Raw genomic sequence first — 11,139 nt, 5'->3', positions numbered from 1 at the left:
ACAGGGTTGAGGGAAAGAGCAAGGGATGGTGACAAGGAACAGCTACCACCCCCAGGCCTGAGAACGAATAGGTAGGAATCTATAGCTTTAGGAGACAGCTGCTGGTTAGGGTTTTGGAAAGAAGGATGTAGCCAGCCTGTAGTGACAGAGCAGAAAGGAAATTACCCTGAACTTTTTCTCCCTCCCTCCAATCTGCTTAAAGTGACTTGCATCTAGGCTGAAGCCGTCTAGGAGTCTGAAGGCAAGGATGCCTAAAGATGCAGGCCAGAGCGGTCAGCCTCCCAGGGTATGGAAAGTGGCTCTGAGAGGCAGATGAAAATTATTTGGCATAGCATAGCTTGGTTAAGCAATAACTTAACACTAATTATGTCAAATAGTAAGTGCTTAATTAATGATAACCGAAAGGTGGCCTTACTCATAACTTATCTAAGAGAGGAAAATAAACTATCTAACAGAAAGTAAGGGAAATAAACTCATAGCACATAATTGCCCCTTTGAAGAGAAACTTCACAACACAACTACCCCCTTTGTTTTGTTTAATTAAACACCTGTGGCCTAACTCGTTATCTCTAAGGGTTTTGTTTTCTCAGCCTTGAAGAGCCCTAAGCGGACAGTAGGGGTACAACTCCCAGCTCCCGCTCTCTGACTCAGCCCCTGCCAGAAGCACATTTCAAGTACCCAGGTAAGTTGGCCTCACAGAGAAAGAGGAAAAAATAAAGAGCACCTGCAACAGCTTTGCAGCCGCTTCTGTTATCTGTTTGCTGAAGCAGAGGAAAAAAAGTCATTTTTACCCTTTAAAAACTCCAAACAGCTTTTCCTCAATGGGCTGGCACTTCTTTCCTCCCTCTGCATGTCTTGGGCACTTCCTCCTTTTCTCTCTCTCTCTCTTTCTTTCTTTCTTTCTCAGAAAAATAAATAAACTTTTAACTTGTTTTTATCTTAATCTTTAATTTTATCTTAAAATATTTTTATCTTTATCTTAATCTTAATACACATCTTTCTCTGTCTGTGTATGAATTTCCCACCCTTTCATAACTATTATTATAATTTTTATCACCTGACAATGGGATCTATGCATGGAGGTAAGCTGGGTGAGAATGTGTGTGTGGGAAACTTTAAAGGAACCTCATTATTCTACCCATGAAGACTGGATCTCGGCATCCCAGCATTAGGAAATCCAGACAGAGTGGAGTTTATCTAATTGCCTAGCACCATTTACCTAGGTCAAGCTAAGAGAAAAATCTCATTTAGTACAATACTCTATCCACTGGCCCATTAACAGGCATTCTCCTCTTCATTTTCTGATCATTTTGGAATGGTGGAAAGCTTCCTATATAATGTTTTCTAACAACTCTCGAATTAAGCCTTCAGGTGCACCTTGGAGAGTCAGCCTCGCTAGGCACGGCATGCTGCTCCAGCAAGGCTCTTCTGCCCAACTTCCCTCCCACCCAGCTGCCTGCCTCTCTCAGTTCAAATAGCTGTGAAAGGTGCCACTCCCAGATAATTCAGTGCAGAGTATTCTGGGGTTTCCTGAGCAGCAGGTTGGCAACCAGCAGCAGATGGAGAAGCTGCGTAATACTGAGTGGAGGCTTCAGGGAGAGGTAGGCAATGAGGCAGGTGGCCAAGTGGGCAGTCGGGGAGACGGAGGCCCGGAAAGCAGGGAGAGCACTTGCTGCCAAATGAAAAGATTCCTATGAAGTTGTAAATTTCACATTCCCACTGTTTCCCTCCTTCCCTTCTCCCCCCACAATGCATCTCTAAATTCAGTAAATCTCATTTACCCATTTTTCTTAGGTAGGAAGTAATGTGCCGTCTCTGCCCCCAAGTTTGATTTTCCCTGTATGGCTGAACTTCAACAACGCTATTGTGCCTTTAAGGAAGAAATCAACATGGTGCAGATGGTATTTCAAACATATTTGTTTCTGTGTCATCTGCTCTGAACATAAATATCAATTCAATGACTTCACTGTTGTAAGTGATAAGTTGAAACATCATCAGTTGTTTTTTAGTTAAATGACAGTAACAAAATGAAAAATCACCATTAAAAAGGCTATATTTGCATATTTTTATGCTGTCAAAGAACATGGCACTAATGTAGCATAAGGAGAATTCTTAAACAGAAACATTACAGTTTTCAAAATCTAAGGAAGATCAAAAACAAATGCTGAAATTTCATTTGTAAAAAGAAACGGAACAGTTATTTCACTGTCAGAATAATAAAAGCACTTTCTAGTGACATTTTTAATAGCATATTAATTCAAAATTGTAATTTTGAGAAGGAGCGATTCCATCTACATAAACAGCAAATGCATTCTAAATGCTTAGTATTACCATAATGACTAGAAATTAAATTAATAATGCTAGGATAGTTAAATCTGATGTAACCTTCTTAAATCTTTGTATCTACATGAATTATTTCTCATTCTTACTGAACTCTCATTCTGAACTTTGTTTGTTGTTAAAATTTTTCAAAGAAGTGAACAATTCTTTCATTTTAGGAGTATTTCACTTTTAGAAGTTACCTTCAAAAGACATTTGTAGTAATTTGAACCCACCAAGCATTTTAACAGTTGTAGGGCCAGATTGGTCTAAGACCCATACATACACTGATATAATCATAATATTGTCAGTAATTGTCTTGCTACATGGCTGATTTTACTATACCTCATAACTGAGACGGCTGAACTAAAATAGGTACCATTTTAATCCTGAATGAATGGAGAGGGAAAGATGTCTTTTCAATCTAGGCTATAACATCTGAGCAACATTTTATAAAATCAAGATACCCATAAGTCAAGGGAAAGGTTTCTATTCCTTCTCTAAAGAAGACTGTAAAAGTACTACAAAAGGTTTGGGTAAAGGGATTCCTTAGGGAGAGTTCTTCATTTCTTTTCTTTTCTTTTAAGTATACGCTAGGATGGTCAGCAAATCTAATCCTGCTGGTTGCAGGGCCTTTAATGAGACATAGGGCAGCAGGCAGCTTTGGTTTCAAAAGATACATACTATTTAGGGCTTCATAGGCCCAGAGACAAACCTAGAATTTGATTGTCTAATGTATGAGTATCTAAGGTAATTCACAAATAGTGAACAATTCTTCCAGGAAATGTAAACACTAAGCAATGTGCTTTGCTCCACCACCTCACTACTTGGCAAGCTTCTGTTATTATTGCACAAGTCCTCAAATCTCTTTGTTTCCTAGACTATATTACACCTTAAAAAGTGATTAGGACATGCAACTCATTCTGTAATACAGCATAAAACAAGGCAGATTGTGCTTCAGACGGGATTCTCTTTCACTGCCAGAACACCCAGCTGCCAAAATGTCAATGTGGTGGCGTCCTCGGCCATAACAGCTACGGCCATCACCGTGCCCAGACAAGACTTCTCAAAGGGTGCGCAGAACAGCTACCTTGCCAGACCTGCTATTTGTGCTGTCAGACTTGGATCCTCACCACCCCTTCCCCTAGATCTCCCCAAACCCATATCTCAAGAATGGTAAAAACAAGGGGGATACTAAATTGCAGATTTCCACAATCAATTAGAAATTGTTTATTCTGAGAGTTTCATTTAGCTAGAAAACCACAGTGACATGTGTAAAAAAAAAAAAAAAAAAGAAAAATGGAACCAGTGCAGTGACCAGCATATATTATTCATAGGTATCTTGGCTTCATCGATCTCCTTGCAATTGTTTTTAGAGCAAGTCTCTACTCAGAAATTAAAAGTACGTGGCAAACGTTCTGCCTAAGTTCCCATGTACCCAGTGTGGAAATCCTTGCAGTTGATAAATCCCTTTATAGTTAGCTGAGGCTGTCCTTGCCCTGAATTTGTTGTCCCTAATATAGTTCTGTCCCCACAGCCTCTTTCTGGGATAGTTCATTGGACCCAGGACAGATTTAAATGGACCCAATTCTGATAACAAACACAGCACAATTAAATCTCCCTAGACTTCCAGTTTACTTTTCTTATACCAAGGAGGGAAAAAGTAATCACATTTTAATAATAAATGTGCAAACACATAATAGTAATATATGCAATTAAAAACAGTTTAATCTCCTGTAGTATCTTATAGATTTTTCTCTCTAGCACATTTTGGGTCTGACAGATTCAGGGCCTTCTACCTACTAATCATTTTTATTAACTATTAACCAAGCAGGCTCTTTTTATTTGAAATTTTAAAACAGGCCAGGGTTGCAATCTAGATCCTTAAAATTAGGTCATTTAAAGTGACCTTTCCTCATCACACCTCTCAACTCTTCCATATGATACTGAGAGCTTGGCAGGTAGAATCCAAAGATCCCCACTTTCCTCACCAGCGAGGGCTCTTTGCTGGTGGTAATTTATTCTGAATACATCTCTTTCACTTATGGCTGACCTCATGGAAAGAAAGATTCATTTTACAGTTTCTACCTCAGTGGCTTTGGAAGTACTGCTCTTAGGTAGCTAACATTTTTCTTTTTTACTTGCGTCCCGTCACAGGAATAGCAAATGGTAGAATCAGGACCCGTGTCTTGAACAAATGAAATAGGCCCAGGTGCCCCTTGTTCCTTTCTTCCCGCCTAGATTTGTGTTTGAGTTTTATCCTACAGACCAGTTCACCTTTTGGTCATTCTGATCTCTGCCATGCAGAGCCACTGCAAAAGTTTTTCTTCTTTGAGGAAAGGAAGGAAAAAAGGGATATTAATAAAAAATAAAACAGGGACACATTTTCATTTTGACCATTAAAAGGGCATGTGTATGACATCTGAAGATTCCAATAATGACTTAGGAATCACTTATTTTTTAAAATGAGCTTTATGACATGCCTTTCTTTGGCAATCAAGGTGGTCACAAAACATTGTCCCCTTATGCGGCTTTGTACGAGGTGTGGAAAGGACAGACTGAGAGACGAGGGGAATAGAACAGCTTTTTCAAATGAATCTCAGAGTTCCAGTGCGTTTCAGGGGCAACACATCATTTTTAATCCAAAAGCTCCTAATTAAATTGATTGCAAGATAAAATGCACCCAACAAGTGTCAGACTCACATGAGTCAAAAAGCCTGGTGGGTTGCAAAAGGCATTTGGCGCTGCTAAACCTTCCTGAAAGTGAATGCCCTTGAAAGCTCTCACAGCAATGAGTTAAAGATCTCACCTAGGGAGCTGCTGACATGTTGTAAAGACTATAATTTATAGCACACCAGCTCCATACTACCCTTTGCCCCACCAGGGTGCTGCCTGGAAGCTGGTCTGGCTTACGGGGGATTGGAAAGAAGAAAGGGGAAAGGAAAAAAGACCCTAAGGCCTTTTTAGCAGCCTCTGTACTGTCAGCTTACACTTTTGGGGCTCTTTTCAGAGACTAGTAACTTTCAAACTGAACATATCTTATTCATCTTCTGCTGATTTATGCCATAATGACATAGTTATGTTCCTGACTTGCATAGAGCAGTTACTCCAGGCAGCTTGGCAGAAGCTCAGGGATGATGTTAATTTCATTCATTCATTCATCAAGTATTAATTGAGCACCTACAAAGCACTGGGGTCATATCGACAAGACAGGCTTCTTGATCTCGTGAGGATTAACATTCCTTAGGGTGGAGAAGTTAGAAGTGGAAAAGAGATAAAAAAACAAGTAAACATATACATGAACAAGATAATGTCTGATATGATATCACTTACAAGAATCTGAAATTATCTTGTTCAGCTCTTTTTCCTTACAGCTATATTTTAGGTAGAAAGAACTATGTGTATAGCTAAATTTGGGAGAATGATGAAGAGGGAAGAAAGGAGAGAAAGGTAGGATCCAAAAGACAGCATCCTTATAATATGTTACAACCGATTTCTTACATGCTAGTATAAAGCAAAACATAATGGGAAAAGCATGGAACTTTTTCCATTTTTTTTAGTGGAGCAGAATGGATTTTGGTTTGATTTGGGTTCGTATCTTAGCAGTGGCTTGTCCTGGCTCTGTGACCTTGGCCAAATTATTTGCAACTTTACCAGTTACTTTATATTATTTAATAATAATATTGGTATAATAATATCATATCTCAGAGACTTATAAGAAATAAGTGAAATAGCGTTTATAAGTGCCCAAAACAATGACTCTTCTATAAAGGATGAGTAGGAAATCAATATATGTGGTTTGTGTTTTTATCCTTAGTCATAAATTGTAATTTTATATACAACATACCTTATTGCAATCAATAAACCATAATATCAATTCTTAAAATCCTCAAACCTAGCTAGAAAGACAAAGTCAGTACTTTAAGGACAGTTTCATTCCATTACTATCAGGTCAAATAAAGGGTTTTATCTGAAACGGAAGGAGTTTTGATTTTGTGTATTCAGGATCAAACCTGACATAGCGTCTCTTTGAGTATGGCCATGATTCAAGTCATAGCTTTTGAGGATTTTTGATATTGTGAAACAACAACTCAATGAAGGATCAAAGATGGGAAATTGAAGGTTGATTCATGCATTTGAAAGTAAGGATGCTTTATAGCACTGGGCACAACGCGCAGCAGCTAGTTCCAGAGAGATGGTAACTCAAGAGAACAGAAAGGACTTGATTTCAAAGCAGCAAAAAAACCAAACAAACAGAAAATCGACAACTTAATCTCTCTCATGTCTCAGATCCCGACAGAAAAATTTTCAATGATGAAAAGAAATAAGTAAAACATAGATGACTGGACAAATTTTCCCCCCAACTACCTGGTGACCCTATCTCCAGACTTTCCAAAGATATCTTTGAAACTGTCCTGGCAAAAACCTTCCTGAATTCAAGGACTTGAAATGCTTTGTTGAAGAATAAACAAAGTAGGAAGGGGTTACAAAGTAAAATAGTTTTGTATCCTGTACCGTGCTTCCACATATTAAATGCAGCTCTTGGTTAGTGATTTTTAGTAAATAATCTTTTTATGAAACTACTTGGTATGCTACAGGTATCTAGTTTATTAAAAATAGGTTTTGGAAGTATTTCTAAAGAAGCTAAGTACCAGGCCCTGAGTTTGGAATGTGATTCTCTATTTTTTAGCTTTTTGAAAATCAGAGCCAATTTGCTTAATTTCAATATACGGTCTGTCAACTGATCTTATACTCGATCTGCCCTAAGATCCTGCTCTTTTACTTCTCTTGGGTGCTCACAGGTTGCCTGTCTTTCCCCCGCCCAGGGCTTTTCTCTACTCTTCTGTGTACCAGGTGGAAAGAGGGTGACGATGTGGCAAAATGAAATGCCATCTTCCGTGGTTAGCCAGTGTGGTGAGCATTTCATCCCCCTGAGGTATTTTTGTGCATCTTTTCAGAGAAGCATTTTCATGTCCCCACTGAACTGATAACGATGAAACTTCAATCCCTGTTGCCTTCAATCATTTTCTTATTGTGTCAGCTCAATGAATTTTCTTCAGCTCCAGTTCTGGCATCAGGTCTGGCAGAGGTGGAGGAAAAAGAAAAATTCTTTTGGTGTGGGTTGCAGTGAACTTCACTTTTAATTCCCTGCTAATGTGCAATCTGAAGTCCTATTCAAAGAAAAATTGTGTTCCTGTTTGTGGTGAAAAGGAGGATGCAGAAAAGTGACAGATGTAAGATGAGAGAAGCAGCAGCCTTTAATCATTTTGTTGTCAAAGCAGCTTTGCATCGCCCCTTGAAGCATTTTCTTTGCTGCTTTTGGGAAACTGGAGACTCATTCTCTTGCCCTTTGCACGTTCCTTACCCAGAGGGTTAAACTCCACAGTGTATGCCAAATTTCTGAACCCTGGATCCTTGCTACAAAGCAACCCAGTTTATGCATTGAAATTTCAAAAGAATTGGATTCCTTTGCCCTAACTAGATATATGACTCAATTTATGCATAATCCTGATAGAAGGGAAGACAACCTATGGCAAAACTCAGTGACTAAAGAATTCGTTTTCATTTATGATTGGACGAGTTATTTCATGGAGAGGTTAAGTGTTAAAGCATGTACTGTTTACAAAGTAAAAATCCCTTTCTCCCTAATCCCTGTGTGACTGTAATTAAGCAGGAGAGTTAATTTTATGTAAATCATGCATTACTGTAATTGGGCACAAGTGAACATTCATGTACATCTTATTTAAAAGTGAAATATAATGTTATTATGTGGATGCTGGTGCATCTCAACCCTCTGGGGAAAAGTCAGCAACATCACTGGCTGTTTACAAGACTCACTCTTTGGTCTGTGAGCTTAATTACAAATCACCCAGCTCTGCCTGGCGCTGTTCTGGGAAGAGTTGAGCCACGTGCCTTTGGGAAAGCCGAGCGGTGGAACACTGGGGCTTCCATTCCCATTTCTTTCTTAACCTCTACTTATAGAGCAGTCATTTTTCTCTTTCTACTCATCTTTTCAAACCTAAACAGCAATTTCCAATGGTTTGCTCTGCTTGGCAGTTCTGATCCATGTGTCCGCAGGCAGACCACAAATGGATTTGTCTTCTGCAAGCAGGGGCTCGTCTGCTTCCTTTTTTGGCTTGTCTTTTCTAATGCTACTCAGGGCTGCTTTATGACCCCAGGATTTTGTTTTCCAAGTGCAGCCAGATCAGATACCACGCAGCAGCCTGCATTTGTGATTGCCACGGAGGCCTGCACAGCCCGGGGAGGGAGGGCTGGCCTCTGGGTGGAGAGGATGAGCCATTCTTTTACTCTGTATCTGGAAAGCAGATCTGGTGCTTTGGGACAAGGTTGCCCTGCAGACTATAAAGAATCTAATCTACATATCTGGAGGTCAAGATTTGTATGGAAGAAAGTATCCACATGACAAAACTTTTATTTTAAACATATTTTCCTCCTCACCCACAGTCTTGAAAAATCATTTTTGGAGTTGAGCTTTGGCCTCATTTTGCCCAGCTTGCCAAGCCAGCCTCCTCTGCCTGCGAGCCCGGTGCTTGTGGCAGGTTAGCCTTCCTAGACTCCGGGGCAACAGGCCTTCCCAGGGGCGCCACCTTTCTGCTCCCTGCATTCTTGCTGCCACTCTATGTTCCTGAAATTCTGCTCATATGCTGTAGACTCATTTATTCTAGAAGGCCTATTTGAATGAACACTCTTTTACTCCTCTCCCCATGATTGCCCCCTCCTGCTAATCCAATTGCTTTCTCCATCCCTCTCACCTTCTCAGGGCCTTTGGTTTCTCTCTCAGCTCTCTCTTGTTCACTTTCTTCTCTCCGCAACCGCATACTGTCATTTCTCACTCTGACGTGGTCTTATGGGAAATGCCGTTTGTCTAGAGACTATGGATGTGAACAGATGAAATAACTTCTAGCTAAGAATTTTTTTTTTTTTTTTTTTTGCATAAGTAGTAAGGAGGTAAGTGTGTTCCTTAGTGGCCATAGCATTTTCTTTTAAGCTTCATTCTTATAAAAAGACTCCTTGAAGTAATGTGTAGTAAAACCTGTCAGTAGAATAGGCTGTCTTTACTGGACTACTTCATCCAGTAAAATTCAATGCCCTTTTGTACTGGCTAACTTTAGCTGACCTAATGTGTGGCAGCTACTTGTATGTTCCTTTATCTAAGTAATGTGATATTTTTATATTATTTTTAATTATTCAATTTTATATTGCATTTCAATTTGTGAGTTGGTTTGAGTAATTTTGAATATAATCAAGTGATACATTTTGAATAAATAGAAGTACACTTCTTAATGTCATTGCTATTGTTACTTAATGTTACACTATTTATACTCACTCCTGGTTCTGAACCAAACTCAATGTCTCCACAAATACCATATACAGTTTTTCACTCAGACTGTGCAAGGCAGGAGAAGAGGCCTCGATAGGGAAAGAGAGCTCCAGTTTGGGAAATAACTCAGCTCCAAGGCTAGCACCGGTCATGAGCTGAGTTTAACTAAAATGTGAATTGTTGGAGGAACGGCAGCCTGTGAACACGTGCTGGTTAAATGGCAAAACCCTGGGCTTCCCTAACTTAGGGCTCAGAGAGAGACCTCCACAGGGTGAAAAGAGAAATAAAGTATCCTCAGAGTGAGTAGAGGATTAAATTGCTATAGAGTCTCTGGCTCTCGGTAGAGGACAATTAATGGAGAAACTGTCTATTAGGTCTTCATGCTTTACGGGTAAACTTTGGACAGTTGCAGACTGTGAGACTGAGAATGCCTTGAAACTGGTATGAAACTGCTAAGACTAGATAGAGCCCCTTCTGATTAATATATGTGGTGGTAAATTAGTGGTACAGGGGAAAAGAAAGAGAACGATGCTAGACATTATCCTCAGCTACACTCTTTAAAGACCTCACTGATTCCTTACTGAGAGGGATTGAAACTTACACAAGAATCACTCTGTATATACGTGTCATTTGATAAATTATGCTTAAATGACTATTAAACTTCACAGCTTATTCTTTAGTGGGGATTTGGTTCATTAATAAACTATTTTCTTGTCTTAAAAAAACCTCAACATATGTTTATAGAAATTATCTGAAGCAATATACACAAATGCCATGGTGCTTTATCCTTGGTGGTAGGATTATTTTATGTTTTTGGCTTATCTATATTTTCTAATGTTATTGGTTACTTATCACTTATGGAACGTATTTAGTATGTGGTAAATAATTAATTAAAAAATTAAAGGCCTACAAAAATCCCAAGTTGAAATAATACATTTTGTATTACTGGAGATAGATATCAACCAAGGTCCCACCCCCAGAGTAGGAGGACCAGTAAAATAGATTTCTGCCCATAGTGAGGCTGTAAGGAGGCCTGGCTATGACTGGTGGGTAGCACATCACACATAACTTCCTGATGCTGATTTCAAAGGGCCACGTTCATTTGTATATTTATGTGTTGGTTATAAAACCAATCCCATTACTTTACATAATCTTTCATCCTTCCTTTATCCATCCTTTATATGATCTTCCTGTGGATGTTCATATAAACATACCAACTAATTCAATGAAAAAGCTTTTATTATTGATATCCAGATGATTAATTCTATAACTGAAATGTCTGCTGTAATTGAAGAAGAGTAACCAGGTGGTTCAGGTTCTGCATGACTTTGGCAAAGGGAAATGGCATCTGAAGATAAACATTAGTGGCGAGTCCAATACGACTTTGAGATAATCACTGTCATATTTCAGTATTCTGCACTGACTTCTCCTCCAGGATCTATGCAAGGAAAACATTTGGTCCTGCACAGTTACTGCAA

The sequence above is a fragment of the Eulemur rufifrons genome, chromosome 1 (genome assembly GCF_041146395.1).
Source record: "Eulemur rufifrons isolate Redbay chromosome 1, OSU_ERuf_1, whole genome shotgun sequence".
NCBI lineage: Eukaryota > Metazoa > Chordata > Mammalia > Primates > Lemuridae > Eulemur > Eulemur rufifrons.
Note: the sequence above shows the minus strand (reverse complement) of the source record.